Source organism: Neofelis nebulosa, chromosome 6 (genome assembly GCF_028018385.1).
Source record: "Neofelis nebulosa isolate mNeoNeb1 chromosome 6, mNeoNeb1.pri, whole genome shotgun sequence".
Lineage (NCBI taxonomy): Eukaryota > Metazoa > Chordata > Mammalia > Carnivora > Felidae > Neofelis > Neofelis nebulosa.
The window spans coordinates 101,180,613-101,199,747 of record NC_080787.1 but is presented as its reverse complement, the minus strand read 5'-3'; the positions used below and the strand labels follow the sequence as shown (position 1 = coordinate 101,199,747).

General features: G+C 38.3%; 1 protein-coding gene and 1 non-coding gene across 2 annotated transcripts in view; one reads left to right on the top strand and one right to left on the bottom strand.

The window, feature by feature from the left end:
• SNX3 (sorting nexin 3) overlaps positions 1-19,135 on the top strand; it is a 50,510-nt gene that overhangs the window by 679 nt on the left and 30,696 nt on the right. The gene's annotated exons all lie outside the window — the stretch shown is intronic.
• On the bottom strand, positions 4,517-4,623 carry LOC131515660 (U6 spliceosomal RNA). Its single transcript, XR_009263698.1, has one exon. It is a non-coding gene; the product is annotated as a U6 spliceosomal RNA (small nuclear RNA).

Genomic DNA, 19,135 nt, shown 5'->3' with positions numbered 1-19,135 from the left:
CCTGGGAGAAGGTGCTCGAAGAAGAGGGCGTGGGTTGAGCGCCGCTTGCCCCTCAAGCAGCTGATCTGGGAATGACATTTGGGTTGGAAAGGTGTAGATCTTTCGAGAACGCTGTACTTCATCGGGAGGGGAGCTACATGTGATTGAAAGGGGTTTTGCGCAAAGTTGAAGTTTTCCCAGTTTTCTTTTCCCGGAGACTTTTTTCAGAGGTGGCCAAGCTGGTTGTTCCAGGCCCTTCCTGAGCTACCAGAGTAATCTAGGTTGTACACTTTTCTGAACAGAATCTAGTGGCAGCTCACAAAAGCCTGACGAATTTGGTAGGGCTGAGCCTGGCGAGAACGGAGAATTGACCTTAGCATTCTGGGCCACAGTCGTGCTAAAGGCTGAGGTGTGGCAAGTGTTGTCTACTTCCCAATCCAAAATTACAACTGCCTTAAGAAAGCCTATTCATTTAGGGATCTTGCTCTCTTAATTTCGCGATTTGCACTTCACTGAATGAAGGAATCAGCTGAAGTAGAAACACACTTATCATTTCATAGCTAGTATTTGATGGCAATAAGTAATTCAGATGATTTGAAAGATGCTAATTGAGAATAATGCTTCACTTTCACTGTAGTTCACAATTAAAGAACTTGCTCGTGTATGGAAGTATCTTTAAAAATTAATTACATAAAACGAATCTAGCTGTTAAAAACGACAACAAACTGTTTTATTAAAAATTAAGTATAATAAGAATTTCACTTCAGAGTAATCGAAATTTACATAACAAGTTACTATAAATAGAGTAATTTCTCATTAACTTGTGCACTTTCCGCGTGTGTGGTTAAAAAAAAAAACCCAAAACCTGTAATCTACCATCTTAACGCTTTTTAAGTGTACAGTTCAGTAGCGTTAAGTATATTCATATTGTGACACTTATGTACATAAAAATGATTTATCATGTATTGCTATGAAAATGTTAATGATCAAGCTTTAAGATGTGAAACTAACAGTTTAGTGTTATAAGCCACCCTTGTGTCCCTTTGGATGTGTAAAATGTGGACCATAAGCAGTCTTATAGTGAAATTGCAAACTCCAGGCTCCAGGATACTTAGCGAAGTACTTTACCACATAAGCCTAGTGAAAAAGGCCTTCCTTCCTTTCTTTCTTTTTTTTTTTTTTTTTAAACTTTTGGTATGATTTTGGATACATGACAGATTGTTCACTAAGAAGAACTTCCTCTTATACCCTTATTTACCACCATGTTTTCCTTTCTTGTGCTAAAACAGAACTTGGTATTCCTGTTTCTAAACTTCCATAGCTTGTGCTTCCTGTCATGCAACTGAAGCAAAATCTCCTGCCTACACTTCCTCCATTTAATAACTTTGTGTTTATGTTGCTGAGTGCAGGGTATTAAGTACACTCTAGTATAGCTTAATTATTTAAAAAAAATACATCTGATACTTTACTGAATAGCTGATGTGGCACTTAAAATATAGTGTTCATTTGTATTTTTGAGACTAATTTTTTTAATATTGGTTAATGAGTTATGGAATTAATAAAGTATACACCCACATCGGTTTTTTGGGGGGGAATGATGTTTATAGTCATAAATGCAAGTATCCTCTAAAAAACTGTGGGTTTCTAATGCTTATGAAATGCCACTGGAGTTTTTCTTAATATATAATGTGTTAGCTTGAAACTTAGGATACCATATAGTAAAGACAATAGGTTTTAAGGAGCATGTGATTTTTGAGAGTAATTACAATCTTGTGTTGAGGGAGAATGGCCAGCGAGATGAATAGGTAAATCATTTTGTAATTTTATTTATTACTGCCTTTCTAAACTGTTACTGCTGTCCCTAGCCCCTACTGCCTGCATTTTGCTGTTGAATTGCCATGTGGAGTTTGGGCCCTTAAACTATCTTCTAGTTACTCTCTAATTCTGGTCTTGAGAAAAATGTTCAATTTTATAGGCTCTGATTGAAATTACTCTAATTTACAGAGTAATTTTATCTAGATGGTGGCACTTTAGAATGCAAGTTTCCCAATCTCCATTTATCTTTTGGTTTAAGGGTAGTGTTTAAGACTATTAGGATCACTTGATTAGTATCTCTGGGCTTTTGAAAATAATTGGTACATTGTTAATGTTTTTAAAAATTGTTCTAATGGGTAGGTACAGCAGAGAGCACCATAAATGATGAAAGGTTTAGGAAAGCTCAGGGTCTAGAATTATTTTGTCATATTAAAGAGAAGTCTAAAGGGGAAATTCAGTCACTGTTTATGAAGTTTGTACTATAATGTAACCTTAATTTTCTGGGGATTTTGAATTAGTTAAGATCTTCTGTTGTAACTAGAGACAGTTGTCTCAAACAGGAATGAAGTTAAGGATCTTTCTTGAGCCCTGAGTTCAAAGAATAGATTTATCATTTATTAGCAGAATAAGGTACACAATCTAAGTTCCACTTCCTCTCTGTAAAATAGGTATGCTAACAATAGCACCTACATTGTAAGACTAAATGAGATAATGCACATAAGTCTCTTGAGCATTGACTGATAATACTAAGTGTTCAAAAGTTACCTTTTTCTAAATGTGGGTATCTTCTAATTTAAAAGGCAGTTATCAATTAACTACATTTTCTGTATTACTGTGCAGTTGAATTAACTAAAATTGTTAGATTTTCTTGGCATGGAAGTTTACTTTCATTGAGGCAAGCGTGGCATAGAAGAAGCCGTCTTGTTTAGTACTTAACCAAGTAGCTTGTTTGTTTTAAATTTTTATTTTTTGTGTGATTCCATGTAGAAAGTTGTGATGCCATTTGGAAGGTGGTAAATTGCATATTAAGCCCAAAAATATTGAGTAGAGTATTTCATATTTTAAGGTACCACATTTCCTATGATGGTACTAGTATTTTTTCCAGTTTTATTGAGGTATAATTGCTATGTAATGTTCATGTTTAAGGTGTTCAACAGAATGATTTCTATATGTATATATTATGATTACCGCAGTAAGTTTAGCTAACATTTAACTCCTCATGTAGTTCATATAGTTACAGAAGTAGCGTTTTAAAATTGAGACTTATTAAAATATAAAGCTGAATAGTAAAGTTTGATAAACATTTTGACAAGAAAGATGGTCAGTAAAAGTATCATCTTGATAGTGTTTGCCATTCTAAACCTGTATTGGTGATTTTTCTCTAGGTGAGTCCACTCTTTTTTTTTTTTTTTTTTAAAGATTCTTTATTGATTTTTATTTGTTTTTTGAGAGAGAGAGAGACAGAGAACAAACCGGGGAGGGGCAGAGAGAGAGAGGGAGACATAGAATCTGAAGCAGGCTCCAGGCTCTGAGCTGTCAGCACAGAGCCCGACATGGGGCTCAGACTCACAAACTGTGAGATCATGACCTGAGCTGAAGTCAGAGGCTTAACTGACTGAGCCACCCAGGCAGCCCGAGTCCTCTCATTTTAAATTGGGAGTTATTAATATCCAGGTTGGAAGCTGAGAAATAAATTAATTCTTAGACTTGTTTTTAGGATTTATAAGAATGTATAATTAAAGAGCCAAAGTAATATTTTAAAGAATCAAGGTATTTTAGTGCCAAAGGACATCTGCAGTATCTATGCAGCTTTCTCAGTTGGTCATGAGATGTCTGATACACATCTTTGCTGCTGGCTAAGGTTGACATCCAGTATCTCCGTTCAGGAAGGGCATGTGGGGGCACCTGGGTGGCTCAGTCAGTTGAGCGTCCGACTTCAGCTCAGGTCATAATCTCACAGTCTGTGAGTTCAAGCCCTGCATTGGGCTCTGTGTTGCCAGCTCAGAGCCTGGAGCCTGCTTCGGATTCTGTGTCTCCTTCTCTGCCCCATCCCCCCTTTCAAAAATAAATAAACATTAAAAAATAAAAAAAATAAAAAGGAAGGGTATATAACTAGCTTTGAAGATTCTGTTCTTACTTAGTCCATCCCTTAAGTTGGGAAGAGGGAGTGGCCTTGCTATATTGGGTTATTAGGGACTGTTCTATCTGTATTGTTCATTTTAGTACATCAGGGACCCAAGGCACAGAAGGTTCTCTCTTACCCAAAGTAAATTATCTAACTAGTATTAGAGCCAGGGTTAGATTTGAAGTATTCTGGTCCTGGTTCAGAACTGCTTCACAGCCACAGTTCATTTAATTCAAAACAGTACATTAAAACCTTTGTTATCAACAGCCTACTGTTGGAGCATCCTCAGGTGTCTGAACCTTTTGAAGGAAATCCCATAGTTGGCACTATGCGGTAATCCACAGTAGGTCGGATGCACGCAGGAGAGAACAACTGCAAAGAGCTTGCTATTAAATTTTGTGCTCTGATGAGATGACCTGAAGAGAAAGTGTTGTTGACTGGCTAATGATGTTATAAAAGAGATTTTTTTTCCTGTGTGTGTTGAAGCTGAAGAAGAGATTTATAACTTAAGTACTTATTCTGTTCAAGGCATTGTGCCATATATATATATGTGCCATATATATATATGTATGTGTATATATATATATTCATATATATATAAATATGGAATGCTTCACGAATTTGCATGTCATCCTTGTGCAGGGGCTGTGCTAATCTTCTCTGTATCGTTCCAATTTTAGTATGTGTGCTGCTGAAGCGAGCACTGTTAAATCTATATAATGTGATCTTTGAGGTAACTAAAGAGAACAGATAATAATCCTGTTTTGCAGATGTAAAAGCTGGGGTCCCTGTTGATCCTTTCTTGTCCCTCCCTCATTCTTACTTTTTGTTCCAGTCCTACTGAACTACTTGTATCTCCTGAAGAAGCTGAATTCTCTTTTATCTAGGCCTCTTGTATCTATACACTTCTTCTGCTGTTAAAAACAGTCTTTCTGGGGTGTCCAACTGGCTTGGTTGATGAAGCATGTGACTCTTGACCTTGGGGTTATAGGTTTGAGTACCACGTTAGGTGTGGAGATTACTTAAGAAAATAAAATCTTAAAAAAACAAAACAAAACAGTCTTTTCTTTAGTGGCCTCATTTGGCTACTATTACTTGTCCTGTAGGGCTTAGCCTTACTGTCACCTTTTTAGAGATTTTGTTCATCCTTAGAATTTAGACTGGATTTCCTTCTTGTGTGCGCTTGTAGCCCTATTGGGATTACGTTGTTTGCTGGTCTGTGATTTCCTTTAGTTCCTGTATCTTCCAGTATAAGCTCCTAGAGGACAGGGACTGTCATTATCACCCTTACTCAACACCTGGCACTGCACTTGGTGCATAGTGACATTATGAATAAGTGAAATTTAGGAAGGTTAAGTAACTTGCCCAAAGTCATGGGTATTAAATGGCAGAACTTGGATTTGAATCTAGATTCTTCTGACCTTCAGAGCCTGTAGTGAACATTCACCTGGAGCTTTGGACACTGTTGAGATTCTCATTTCATTAGGTAGGGGTGGGATATGGAAAGTGGGAGTTTAAAAAGCACCCCAGCAAGAGCACTTAACTGGTACACAGCAAGGCTTGTTCCTGGTTGCACCATGCTCTCTGTCTCTGAGAAGTATGAGAAAAATATATGGAACCACAGTGATTGGTAGCCATGATGGGATTTAAAAAGGCAAATTCTAAATAAATAGAAATAAACAAATCAACAACTAACCAAAACAAAACAGTGCATCCTGACAGAGATCCGAGAGCAGAGAGGAAAACCAATGACATTTGCCAAAGATAGAAAACTGTTTTTGGAGGGGAGGCAATTTAGATAGTAGCTGAAAGCATAGCAACTTGTACAGCTTAGGTTTTTGGGAAGAAGGGGAGGATTTCACTGTATTCGGCCAAGACAGATCTCTTCCCCCTTGCACCATCTTTGTCTATATCACTGTGTAATAATCATGGAGGTAAGCTGGGAGTTCAGAAAATGCAAAATATATATCCATATAAGAAATTACTATATTTTATTAGTATTGCCGTTCTGTCTTTAAAGTGGAACAATCTAAAAGCACTTAACCTTTAGCTATCTTGGTGATTCTTTGTTCATAGAGATTTTCTCTCTCTTCACCATCATAATCATGCTTACCAAAAAAAACAACAACAACAACAAAAAAACTGAACTGTTGTTTTTAGATACTTTGATGTTGTACCATATTGTGTTGCTTTTATATAAGCAGACCCAGCAATTTTTTGAATATCAGATAAGAAAGATGGTGTCCAAGAAAAGCAATACTATAATCTTGGTACAGCTGTTTACTGATTTATTAGTTAGATGACTTGAAGCTTTCAACCAAAGTTTTACTTCCTTAAGGAAATACTTAATTTAGAGCCTAGGAATTTTGACATGATGGTAAAGTGGGACATTTGATGTAGCTTTTGCAAGAAAGGTTGTATCAGTTAGGATACAGTTTGGGCCGTTCTCATGGAGACTTCAACAGTAGTTTATTTTTTTACATGAGAGGTCTCAAGGGCAGTCCTGGGCTGGTACATGACTTGACTGTCTGCTTCCAGCATCACATCCATCTTCTAGCCAAGGGAAGGCATATTCCTGCCCAATGCCCTTTCCCACAAAGGAAGCTGGGAAATTTAGTCTATCTGGGCAGCCTTGTGAAGATAAGGAGAACACTGTGCTTTGCCACAGTAGCAAATAAGTGATTGGGATTAGTTCCTGTAGGGTGTGGCTTTAGCAACATTCTGATCATCTTTCTTCATTCTTTCCTTTTTTTTTTTTTTTTTTTTGTCTTTGCCTGATACTTCAGAGTTTAGAGAGAGTTCATTTGATTTGTAAGAAATAAAATTGATTTCTCATTAGTTTTGACAGTCTTCAATGTGAATGAGTTCTGATCTCTTCCTGAGAATTAATTTTGATGAGTTGAGAAAGGAGACAAACATGAAGATATGGCATATCTGGTACAGGGGTGTACCATGGGATTGGGGTTGGATTAGAGATACTGAAAACAGATGATTAACCTTTTTTTTCTTTTCTTTAATGGCTGTATAAAACTATGTAGGCAGTTAGGACTAGCATTTTAACTGATGGCATTGAATGAGTATATAATTTGAGCCATGAATATAAATGAGTGAGATCAGTATCTCTTATCAGAGAATCATATGAAGACTTAAAATAATTTTTATAAAATTACTTTGTGTCTCATAATATCGGAATGGGCACTTTCTAATTCTTTGCTCTTTATACTTTGATTTTATCACTGATAAAAGCATCTATGTTTGCTTGGCTTTCCTTAAATTATTCCCACACCTGCCACCTATAGATTGCTTGCTGTTTTTCCCCATTCCTGCCTTGTGGGATGTTGGTCTATTCCATGGTAAGAAACAACAACATTTTGGGGCACCAAGGTGGCTTAGTCAGTTAAGTGTCCTACTTTGGCTCAGGTCATGGTCTCATGGTTCACAAGTTCAAGCCCCGCATTGGGCTCTATGCTGACAGTTCAGAGCCTGGAGCCTGCTTCGGATTCTGTGTCTCCCTCTCTCTCTCTGCCCTTCCCCTGCTTATGCTCTCTCTTTCTCTCAAAAATAAATAAACATTTTTAAAAACCCAATATTTTGACAAGTGCAGTCTACTTAGATTTACAAATGCAATGACTTAAGATATGTAAACTCATTATAAAGTCAAAAATATTTCATAGTTTAACTAAAGAGGGGCACCTGGCTAGCTCAATTGGTAGAGCATGCAACTCTTGATCTCAGGGTCGTGAGTCTGAGCCTTATGTTGGGCTTAGAGTCTACTTAAAAAAAAAAAAAAAAGTTGGGTACTTTACTTAAATAGGCTGTAGAGGATTATTTTTCCAAACTGAATAGAAAATTACCAAAAGACTAAGTCACTTTAGCTGTTCAGATATAGGTCAAGATTAATACCACTAAATGACCAGTGCAGTTTTGTTTTTTTTCTTTTAAACTGAGTATAAGAGAAAGGAACCACATAGTCTTTGATACAGTGGTTTATCTTTGTGATCTTATGCCTTCTCATATGAAGGCACCAACTTCTAAAACTAGACAAATGTAAAATTATGAGTACTATATGGTGAATACTGTAGGTTATTGGCTTTTGGTTACAATTTAACTCAGAAAAGGTGTCATGCTTATTGTTAGGCCTCTGACCCTCCATAATTCCAAGCAAGGTCTTGGAAGCAATAATATCTTCCATTTACTGCACACATTAGGAGAAAAGTACTTTGAGTTTAGCAACTTGTGATTCCAGGTCTCAAAGTCTAAAATACATTTAAGTATTTCGGGCGATAAATGTATAACTACACAATTTCTTCTGATGTTACATTTTTTTGTTGTTGTTGTTGTTGTTTCTTGGTTTCTATTTTGAAAAGAAACCTGCATGTTAACTTCAGGCATTTATTTATAATGAGCAGGAATAATTTGTTCTTTTAAAAAATCCAGATCCATTTGTGACAGGATAGATTTTAAAAATCCCAACTTAGAAGACTATGAAGTAAGGCAGCTGGCTGGCTCAGTCAGTAAAGCATGCAACTCTTGATCTCAGTGTTGTGAGTTCGAGCACCACGTTGGGTATAGATATTACTTAAAAAAATTTTTTTTAAATAAATAAAAGGCTATGAAGTAAAAAAATACATGTATCAAATATGTAAGGCACCCAGAGCTGCTATATGAAGTAAGTTTAAGAATGTCAAAGCTAAGGAAGCATTGTAGAAGAATTCTAATTATATAAAATATGGTAAAACATTCATAAAAGTGAGAAAGGCTTTATAGGTTGGAGTAGGCCATCAGTTATGAATACAGTTCAGTGGATTATTTAGAAGGAATATGTTCTTCGATTTGCTTTTCACTAGAATTTTGGATATGCCTTTGTCTAAAAGTGTTCTAATATAGAGCCATTAGCCATGTAGGGCTGTTTAAATCAAAGTGTTAGATTCAAACTTTCAGACATCTATTTGTCCAGTTTCCCTGGAATGAAAGTTGACTTGTGTTAAGTTCATTATAAGTGATAATTGGCCTTGAATATACAGGATGGTTCATATATGAAGGAACCAGTATATATATAGGGCTTTTTCTCCTGAATTTCTTTAACCTTTTTGCCCCTTTTCACTGTGCTTGTAGTCATTGGTCCCTCCATAGTCTGTTCACTGTTCCTCTGTGCCAAACTCCAAGCATGCACTGATTTCAAACACACCCTGTTCTCTGCTGATTAAGATAGACAAAATTGGGGGCTCATCTGTCTCTTGGTTTGGCTCAGGTCATGTCCCAGGGTCATGGGATCAAGCCTTGCATTGGGCTCCATGCTAACAGTGCAGAGCCTGCCTGGGATTCTGTCTTTTTCCCTATCTCTCTGCCCCTCCCCTTCTCGCTCACGTGTGCATGACGTTTTCTCTCTCTCAAAACAAACACATTTTTAAAAAATGTATGAAAAAAATCTCTAATGCTTTAAGAAAAAAAGGAGGAGGGCACCTGGGTGGCTTAGTTAAGTGTCTGACTTCAGCTCAGGTCATGATCTCATGGTTCATGAGATGCTAACTGAGCCACACAGGTGCCCCAAAAGAGAAAGTTTCTTAATCCAGCCAAAGGTTACAAACTTTTCTTTGTAGGATAATGGTTTTATATTAGGAAATTGAGCACACATCTATAAATTGTAGTTAGACTATAGCTTAATATAGCTTAACCGAAAGAACTGGGATGAGAGTAAGTGGTGCCATTCAGAATGCATAGAATTTCCCTTTTCTTCAGTCCTGTACAGGTAGATGTAAAATCTGTGTGGTTCAGACAGATTTCAGTTGTATTTGCTTTCAGGTCTGTAGAGAGCCCCAAGGCCTTCCCAGGATATTTACATTAGGGCCCCTGAAGTAATTTCCTATTCTGCACTGAAGTTGGGTCTCTTACAGGCCTTGCTGTGGCCAGTGAAGAGGAAATGCTTCCCAAAATCCCTTCCTGCCCCACTTCCTCAAGGGTTTTTTATGAGGGCCTCAAAAAAAGTCTGTTAGATTAAAACATTTTGAAGACTTTATGACTAAATTCTCATGTAGGCAAACTAAAAGCAACTCACCAGTGGATATTACGTACGGATTTTAAAGCACTTTCGTAAATCAGTGTTGTTCCGCACTATACACTTTAATACCTTCTTTTCTTAAATACCTGAAGTTGGTGAGGAGTCCGCGTTGGCTGCCAAAGATTGAACAAGCTGTGAAGCAAAAACAGCTTCAGGTGTAGATTCATTGAAATGTCCTAGAGAACTTCCATTTTTATAACTTCCTAACTTAAATTCTTGGTTGTTGTTATAAAGATTGTTTGAATTGTTGCAACACTTTCTTTTAAATTAAAAAAAAATTTTTTTTAACGTTTATTTTTGAGAGACAGAGCATGAACAGGGGAGAGGCAGAGAGAGAGAGAGGGAGATACAGATCCGAAGCAGGTTGCAGGCTCTGAGCTGTCAGCAGAGAGCCCAATGTGGGGCCTGAACTCACAGACTGCGAGATCATGACCTGAGCCGAAGTTGGATGCTCAACTGACTGAGATACCCAGGGACCCCTCTTTCGCAATTTTTTTAAAAATTTACATCCAAGTTAGTTAGCATATAGTGCAACAGTGATTTCAGGAGTAGATTCCTTAATGCCCCTTACCCATTTAGCCCACCCACCCCCACAACCCCTCCAGTAATCCTCTGTTTGTTCTCCATATTTAAGAGTCTCTTATGTTTTGTCCCCCTCCCTGTTATTATATTATTTTTGCTTCCCTTCCCTTATGTTCATCTGTTTTGTATCTTAAAGTCCTCATATGAATGAAGTCATATGATATTTGTCTTTCTCCGACTAATTTCGCTTAACATAATACCCTCTAGTTCTATCCGCATAGTTGCAAATGGCAAGATTTCGTTCTTTTTGATTGCCGAGTAATACTCCATTGTGTGTGTGTGTGTGTACATATATATATATATATATATATATATGTACACACACATACACACCACATCTTCTTTATCCATTCATCCATCGATGGACATTTGGGCTCTTTCCATACTTTGGCTGTTGTTGATAGTGCTGCTATAAACATTGGGGTGCATGTGCGCCTTTCAAACAGCATACCTATATCCCTTGAATAAATACCTAGTAGTGCAATTGCTGGGTCGTAGGGTAGTTCTATTTTTAATTTTTTGAGGAACATTCACACTGTTTTCCAGAGTGGCTGCACCAGCTTGCATTCTCACCAGCAGTGCAAAAGAGTTCCTTTTTCTCCGCATCCTTGCCAGCATCTGTTGTTGCCTGAGTTGTTAATGTTAGCCATTCTGACAGGTGTGAGGTGGTATCTTGTTGTGGTTTTGATTTGTATTTCCTGGATGATGAATGATGTTGAGCATTTTTTCATGTGTCGTTTGGCCATCTGGATATCTTCTTTGCCCATTTCTTCACTGGATTATCTGTTTTTTGGGTGTTGAGTTTGATAAGTTCTCTATAGATTTTGGATACTAACCCTTTATCTGATACGTCATTTGAAAATATCTTCTCCCATTCTGTCTGTTGCCTTTTAGTTTTGCTGATTGTTCCCTTCACTGTGCAGAAGCTTTTTATTTTGATGAGGTTCGAATAGTTCATTTTTGCTTTGGTTTCCCTTGCGTCCAGAGACGTGTTGAGTAAGAAGTTGCTGCAGTGAAGATCAAAGAGATTTTTGCCTGCTTTCTCCTCGAGTATTTGGATGGCTTCCTGTCTTACATTTAGGTCTTTCACCCATTTTGAGTTTATTTTTGTTTATGGTATAAGAAGGTGGTCCAGGTTCATTTTTGTGCATGTTGCTGTCCAGTTTTCCCAGCACCACTTGCCGAAAGACTGTCTTTATTCCATTGGATATTCTTTCCTGCTTTGTCAAAGATTCATTGGCCATATGTTTGTGGGTCCATTTCTGGGTTCTCTATTCTGTTCCATTGATCTGGATGTCTGTTTTTGTGCCACTCTTTGGCAATTTTTGATGGCTTGTGGTTCTCATTAGCAGTTGTTCTGTATTCACCTGACTTTATTGAAAGAGCACAGTTTATCAGTATCATGTGGTTTCAGAGACATCTTGGCAGTTTTTTGCTATCGGTATTGTCAGAAATTCTATATTCTGTGTCAGAATGTGCCGAGAAATTTTATTCTTTTAATTTATATATGCTGTTATTACTATTAATTCCTACACTTGCCCTGATACTACATTTTGTTGTTCTCATTCTCCATCAGTCCCTGTGTAGGGCTCCATACCCCTACCTCACTAACAGTCCTCGTTTTCTTGTTGGGGTTTGACTGATTTCATTCTCAGGGAAGCTAGACTTCTCTCCCAGTCGGTCTAAGCATCTGAGGCTATCTTTCCCTACCCAGTGATGGTAGAAAAGAACTGGAAACAGACTTGAGTATTATATGTGTGGGGAGGAGGTCGGGCGGGGGAGGTTGTAGCAGAGGAGCAAAACTATTGCGTACCTACATAGCATGGACTTCCTTTTTTAAAAAAATTTTTTTGTAAAGTTTATTTTTAGTTATTTTGAGAGGGAGAAGGAGGGGCAGAGAGAGAGAGGGAGACAGAATCCAAGCAGAATCCACCCTGTCAACGCAGAGCCTGATGTGGGGCTCAAACCCATGAACAGTGAGATCATGACTTGAGCTGAAACCAGGAGCTGGATGCTTAACTGACTGAGCTACCCAGATGCCCCAGCATTTTTTTTTTTTAAGATTTTTTTTTTTTTTTTTAAGTAATCCTAGTGCCCAGTGTGGGTCTTGAACTCATGACCCTGAGATCAAGAGTTGTGTGCATCTCCAACTGAGCCAGTCAGGCACCCCTATAGCATAGACTTCCATTTTTTTAGAATTTCCACTGTTTTTGTTCTTTGGGGGATAGTGTTTATCTAAGAACACTTAAATTATGAACATGAATTCATATCCCAGTTTGCCCAGCCTGTTGAGTGCCCTTGGGCAATTAACCCCTCTGAACCTGTTTTCCATCCTAAAGATGACAGTGTTAGTATGTTCCTTAGAGTTAAATGATGTGTGTTATGGACTTTAAACACTGTCTCATTAGGGTGCCTAGGTGGCTGGGTAGGTTGAGCATCCAACTTTTGATTTTGGCTCAGGTAAAATCCCAGGTCAGGCTTTGAGCTGGGTGTGAAGCCTGCTTAAGATTCTCTATCCCCTCCATCTCCCCACCCCCCACCTCTTTCCCCAACTCGTGCACTTTCTCTTTTTCTCTCTCTCTCTCTCAGATAAAAAATAAATAAAAATAAATACTGTCTTATTTAATATTAACTATTATTATTATTATTATTATTACTATTATTATTGAGTTGGCTCTAGCTTTCTATTGCACTATCAGAAAAGAGAAGGGGGTGTCTGGCTGGCTCAGTCAATAGAGCATGTGACTCATGATATCGGGGGTTGTTAGTTTGAGCCCCAGGTTAGGGCAGAGTTTACTTTAAAAAAAAAAAAGTACCGATTTCAGTAAATGGTTTTCTGACATACAGTACCAAATCTGCATTTTCTCCCAAAACTCTTCAGAATCTCTTATATTATTATAGAGTATATTATTTTAAACATGGCAGTGGATAGGGGCACCTGGGTGGCTCAGTCGGTTAAGCATCTGACTTTGGCTCAGGTCATGATCTTGCGGTTCGTGGGTTCGAGCCTCGTGTTGGGCTCTGTACTGACAGCTCAGAGCCTGGAGCCTGCTTCAGATTCTGTGTCTCCCTCTTTCTCTGCTCCTCCCCTGTTCATACTCTGTCTCTCTCTCTCGCTCAAAAATAAACATTAAAAAAAAAATTTGAAACATGGCAGTGGATGGTAGTGATGGTTGCACAACAATGTTAATGTACTTAATGCTTCAGAATTCTGAGGGGCGCCTGGGTGGCTCAGTCGGTTAAGTGGCCGACTTCGGCTCAGGTCATGATCTCGCGGTCCATGAGTTCAAGCCCCGCGTCGGGCTCTGTGCTGGCAGCTCAGAGCCTGGAGCCTGTTTCAGATTCTGTGTCTCCCTCTCTCTGACCCTCCCCCGTTCATGCTCTGTCTCTCTCTGTCTCAAAAATAAATAACGTTAAAAAAAAAAAAATTCTGTATACTTAAAAATGTATATTCTGTAACATAAAATGTGTGTTTTATCATTATAAAAAAAAAAACATGGAAACAGAAATAATGGAAGAGGCATAGTTGTTTAAGTTTATATGGTAGTCTTTTCTTTCAGATTACCAAAGCAGGGGAGGAAAGCAGTTCTTCATGACCCTTTAACAAGAATCTTGGTCCTTATTCATTTATCTTGTCTTAAAGTCAATTTTACCTGTTATTAATATAGTCACTCCAGCTTTCTTACGATTTTTGTAGGAATATTATTTTGCAACCTTTCACTTTTAACCCATTTCTGTTTTTGAATGTTAAATGTGTCTCTTGTAGACAGTTTATAATGGGATATTAGTTTTTAAAACTTTTTTTTTTTAATGTTTATTTCTGAGACAGAGAGAAACAGAGCATGAGAGGGGGAGGGGCAGAGAGAGAGGGAGACACAGAATCTGAAGCAGGCTCCAGGCTCTGAGCTGTCAGCACAGAGCCCGACACGGGGCTCGAACTCACGGGCCATGAGATCATGACCTGAGCCGAAGTTGGACGCTTAACCGACTGAGCCACCCAGGCGCCCCAGGATCTTAGTTTTTAATCCAGGCTGAAAATATCTGTTTTTTGATTGAAGTGTTTAATCATTTTATGTTCAGTGAAATTACTGGTGTGATGGGTTTATTTCTGACATTTGATACTTTCTTTCTTATTTTTTTCAGGTTTTTAGTTTAATTCCAGTTAGTTAACATACAGCGTTTATATTAGTTTCAGGTATGCAGTACTGTGATTCAGCAATCCCATATATCACCTGGTGCTCATCACAAGTGCACTCCTTAATACTTATTTTCTATGTCGCATTTTTGTTTTTCTATTTCTCCTTTATTGCTTTTTTTGTTAAATAGATATTTTCTAGGTTTTAATTCCTAAGACCCTTTAAAATTCTTTTTAAAATTATTAGTGTTTGATCTAGGAATTACAGTGACTTAGCTTTTCACAGTGTAATTCAGATTAATGCTAACTTAATTACAGTAAAATATAGTAACTTTGTTCCAATATACCTCTGGTTCCTCCCCCTTCCTTTGTTCTATTATGTCACGTGTATTATATCTTTATATGTTATGGGGGCAACAATACAGGTTTATAATTGTTTCATGCAGTTTTCTTTTTAATCATCTAAGAGAAGAAAAGAGAAAAGCACATTTATACATTTACCTGTGTAATTACCTTTACTGCTGCTCTTTATCTCTTCATGTGGACCCCAGTAACCTCTGTTATCATTTCTTTTGAGCCTAAAGGGCTTTCTTTAGTATTTCTTGTAAGGCAGATCTACTTAACTTTCAATCCTTGTTCATCTGGGAATGTCTTATTTCATCTTTATTTTTGGAGGATAGTTTTGTTGGATGTATCAGTTTCCTATTACTGCATTAAAAATTATCATAAATGTAACACCTCAAAATATTACCTTGCCTGTTTCTGTAAGTCAGAAATCTGGGCATGACTTAGCTGGGCCCTTTGCTCAGATCTTAACAAGGCCTACAGTCAGAGTGTTGTTCAGGATTGTGGTCTCCTGTAAGGCCTGGGATTCTTTCTAGGCTCACATGGTTGTTGGGAGAATTCATTTTCTTGTAGCTGTAGAACTTATAGTGGCCTTCCTCTTCAAGGCCAATGGGAAAAATTTTCTTGATTTCAGGGGAACTGAAACCCTCTTTTTAGGGGCTCACCTGATTAAGTCCGGTGCACCCAAACATTTTTTGATGAACTCAAAGTCAAATTGATTAGGGACTTTAATTTCATCTACAAAAGCCCTTCACCTTTGCCACAAAATGTAACCTAATCATGGAAGTGACCTCCATCATATTCATAGGCCTCACCTACACACATATGGGAGGTGTATACAGCAGGGGTTCCCATATCACATTTCTGTCTAACACTGAATATAGATTTCTTTGTTGTTTTTCTTTTAGCTTTCTGAATTGAATATTCCACTACTTTTTGGTTTCCATTGTTTAAGGGGAGAAGTCATCTGTTAATCTTACTCTGTGTCTCCCTATATATGATGAGTTGTTTTTCTTTGCCATTTTCAAGATTTTCTGGTTTTTGGCTTTTAACAGTTTGACCATGATGGGTACGTGTGGATCTCTTTATGTTTCTCCTACTTGGAATTCATGGAACTGCACGGATGTGTAGATTAAAGATTTTAGTCACATTTGGGAAGTCTTTGGCCATTCTTTTATTGTTTTTTCTCTTACTGTGAGACTCCCATTACATGTGTGTTGGTTCCTATGATGGCGTCTCACAGGTCTTTGAGGCTGTTTGTTCTGTTTTCTTCCTGTTTTTTAGAATGAACAATTTTTATTGATCTGTCATTTACTGATTTTTGTCTGCCAGCTCAAATCTGTTGAGCTCATCCAGTGAATTTTTAATTTTAGTTACTACACTTTTCAACTCCATCAATTCCAGTGTGAGTCTTCCTTATAATCTCTTTGTTGAGATGCTCTATTCATTGAATCACTGTCATCATTGTTTCCTCGAATTCTATAAGCATAGTTTCTTTTAGTTGTTTGGACATATTTATTGTGTTAGCTGTTTTGAAGTCCTTGTCAGCTAAGTCCAACATCTGAACCTCTTCAGAGAGTTTTTTGTTTTTTTTTTTAATGTTTATTTTTTTTGAGAGAGTGCACCCATGAGCAGGGTAGGGGCAGAGAGGGAGAGAGGGAATCCCAAACAGGCTTCACACTGTCAGCACAGAGCCCAATGCAAGGCTCAGTCCCATGAACTGTGAGATCATGACCTGAGCCCAAATCAAGAGTCAGATGCTCAACCGACTGAGCCACACAGGTGTCCCAAGATAGTTTCTGTTGAAAACAATTCTATTTTTTCCCTGTATATGGAATACACTTTCCTGTTTCTTTGCATGTTTCATAATATTTTTTTGTTAAGCTGATCATTTTAGATAATAGAGACTCATGAGTTATGTCACCTCTCGCCCCTCTCCAGTTGGGAGAGGGTCTGTTACTATATCTTTATTTTTTTAAGGACCTGCCTGCATGAAGTCTGGAGTATGCTGTTGCTAATATCTCTGATTTTTTTCCCCCACAATTCTTGTTTGTTTTTTAAGCCTGGTTTCCTAGAGGTCACCCTTGGATCAGTATAACTTAATGGTTAGCCGGTGACTTGGTCAGAGGTTGTGCATAAACACCTAGAGCCATGAAAGCTTCTGCCCTTTGATAGTGAATTTGTAGGTAGGTTGAGGAATGAATTCGTATGTAGGTTGAGGAATGAATTCAAAGCATAGGCTGTTTACAAGTTCTAACTTTTAGTTTGTGCCAAGTCTTCTCATGTCCATGGCTCTTCTGTATCTGTGAAAGACCTCACAGCCAGAGATCTGTAGATAAGTAGGGTCCTTGCCATCTTTTCTGAGTCTGCATGCAGCTTTGTGCAAGGACACAGCCTTTCAGACCACCAGGGATAAGGGGGAACTTAATTAAGGCCCATCATGGTTGTGCCATTCTTAGGACATCTCTGCTAAGCTTCTATCAAGTCTGCTGATTTGTTTCTTGTCCTAGTCAACCTTGGAATTGTCCAAAGTCAATCTTTGGCTGCTGCAATATTGGCCTTCCCTTGTTTGCCACCAAGATCCTTATTGTTCTCAACAATACGCCCTGCATCTGGAACTTTTCTGCATTCTTATTTTAATCAAGTCACTCCCCTCTGGCAGTGATGGTGCTGGTTTAACCCCATTGGTAAAACTACCACAGATGGAGCTGTTAAAACAGCACAGACTTCCACTGTTCTTACCTGAGGTTCACTATTTTTTCTTGAATAAATGTTTTTCGATTTGTTATAGGTCTTTAGTTTTCAGAATCCTGATAGGGTTGTCTTTGACATGTTTGTCTAGGTTTTTTGTTTTTTGTTTTTGTTTTTTTTTTGAGAGAGAGCAGGGGGGAGAGGGCAGAGAAAGAGAATCCCAAGCAGGATCTGTGCTGTAGCACAGAGCCTTACACAGGGCTCAGACTCACAAACCGTGAGATCATGACCTGAGTTGAAACCCAAGAGTCAGGTGCTTAACCGACTGAGTCACCCAAGTGTCCCTAGGTTTTTTTGTTTTTTTTGTTTTGTATCTAATGTTTATTTGTTTATTTAGAGAGAGGGGGAGGGAGGGACAGAAGGAGAATCCCAAGCAGTCTGCACGCTGTCATTGCAGAGCCCAACGTGGGGCTTGACCTCACAGACCATGAGATCATGACCTGAGCCTAAATCAAGAGTCGGATAGATGCTCAACTGACTGAGCCAGCCAGGCACCCCAACACGTTCATCTAGTTTTTATCACTGATTTTTTGTAGAGGGGGAGGCTTTGCTTATTAGCTTTTTACTCCACCATTCCAGCAGCTCTACCCTTACCTTTTTTTTTTTTAATTTTTTTTTTTTTAACATTTATTTATTTTTGAGAGGCAGAGGGAGACAGAGTATGAGTGGGGCAGGGGAAGAGAGAGACAGACAGACAGACAGACAGAATCCAAAGCAAGCTCCAGGCTCTGAGCTGTCAGCACAGAGCCCAATGTGGGGCTCAAACTCATGAACCATGAGGTCATGACCTGAGCCGAAGTCGGCGCTTAACTGACTGAGCCACCCAGGTGCCCCTACCCTTACCTTTTTAAAATTTTTTATTAAAAAACTTTTTTTAATGTTTACTTTTTATTTTTGAGAGAGAGAGAGACATGGAGCATGAGTTGGGGAGGGGCAGAGAGAGAAGGAGACACAGAATTCAAAGCAGGCTCCATGTTGTCAGCACAAACCATGAAATCATGACCTGAGCTGAAGTCGGATGCTTAACCAACTGAGCCATCCAGGCACCCCTACCCTTACCTTTTTACATTATACTTTCCTTTAAGATTTCATATTTTTAAGAGATCTTACTAATATTATTATGCTTTTAATGTTAACCTGTGTGTGCTCAGAAGCACTTTTTGTGCAATGTTCAAGTGTTTTTATTTTTTTAAAAAAATTTTTTTAATGTTTATTTATTTTTGAGAGAGACAGAGAAAGAATGCGAGTGGGTTAGGGGCAGAGAGAGAGAGGGAGACACAGAAGCAGAAGCAGGCTCCAGGCTCTGAGCTGTCAGCACAGAGCCCGACGCGGGGCTCGAACTCAC